This window comes from Myotis davidii, unplaced genomic scaffold (genome assembly GCF_000327345.1).
Source record: "Myotis davidii unplaced genomic scaffold, ASM32734v1 scaffold778, whole genome shotgun sequence".
Lineage (NCBI taxonomy): Eukaryota > Metazoa > Chordata > Mammalia > Chiroptera > Vespertilionidae > Myotis > Myotis davidii.
In genome coordinates, this window is record NW_006289716.1 from 6,560 (window position 1) to 7,474 (window position 915).

A 915-nucleotide genomic window follows, 5' to 3' on the forward strand; every position below is an offset into this window, starting at 1 on the left:
TCATTCAAACAAAAACAACAACGGATTTACTTGAGGACCCACATCTGGAGATCTGAGGTTTGGCCATAACCCTGTCACTAACTTGTTGTGTGGCCTTGTACAAGTCTTCACCTTCCAAAATCTGAATTGTCATCTCGTCAAAGTAAGGAGGTGGAACAAATGATCTCAAGCAATATAATTTCAAACTTACAAAAAATTTTCAAGCATAGTAGAAGGAAGTCTCTTAATGGGGGGGGTGAGGACACATTTGTAATACCTTAACTAATAATAATAAAAAAAAGAATGCAACTTAAAAATAAAGTAATAGAAAAATATAATTTGGTGTTGTTAGAAAATAAATGTTGGGAAAATGACTACAAAAAATGATTGATTGCATAAGGGATTCTAATTTCAAGTATAAAACGCAATAAAACAAATTCCACTGCACTTTCAAAAGTCATATCCAGATAGGATAGAATTTATGAGTAGTACCACTTCTCGGGTTTTTTCTCCTTTAAGTTTACGTGAATGCACATAAAATATCTTCTATAGAAAAATCTTTGTTAGTTGAGGTACAGCCTCATGTACCTAAATTTAGTAAGAAATGTCAGAAATGTTATGGCTGGTAATTACAGAGTGATTCTAAATCAAATAATAGCTTTTAAAAAAATATATTTTATTGATTTTTTACAGAGAGGAAGGGAGAGGGATAGAGAGAGTCAGAAACATTGATGAGAGAGAAACACCGATCAGCTGCCTCCTGCACACTCCCCACTGGGGATGTTCCCGCAACTAAGGTATATGCCCTTGACTGGAATTGGACCCGGGACCCTTCAGTCCCCGGGCGGACGCTCTATCCACTGAGCCAAACCGGTTAGGGCTCATTGCATCTTTTTAAAAAATATATATTTTTATTGATTTAAGAGAGAGAGAAAA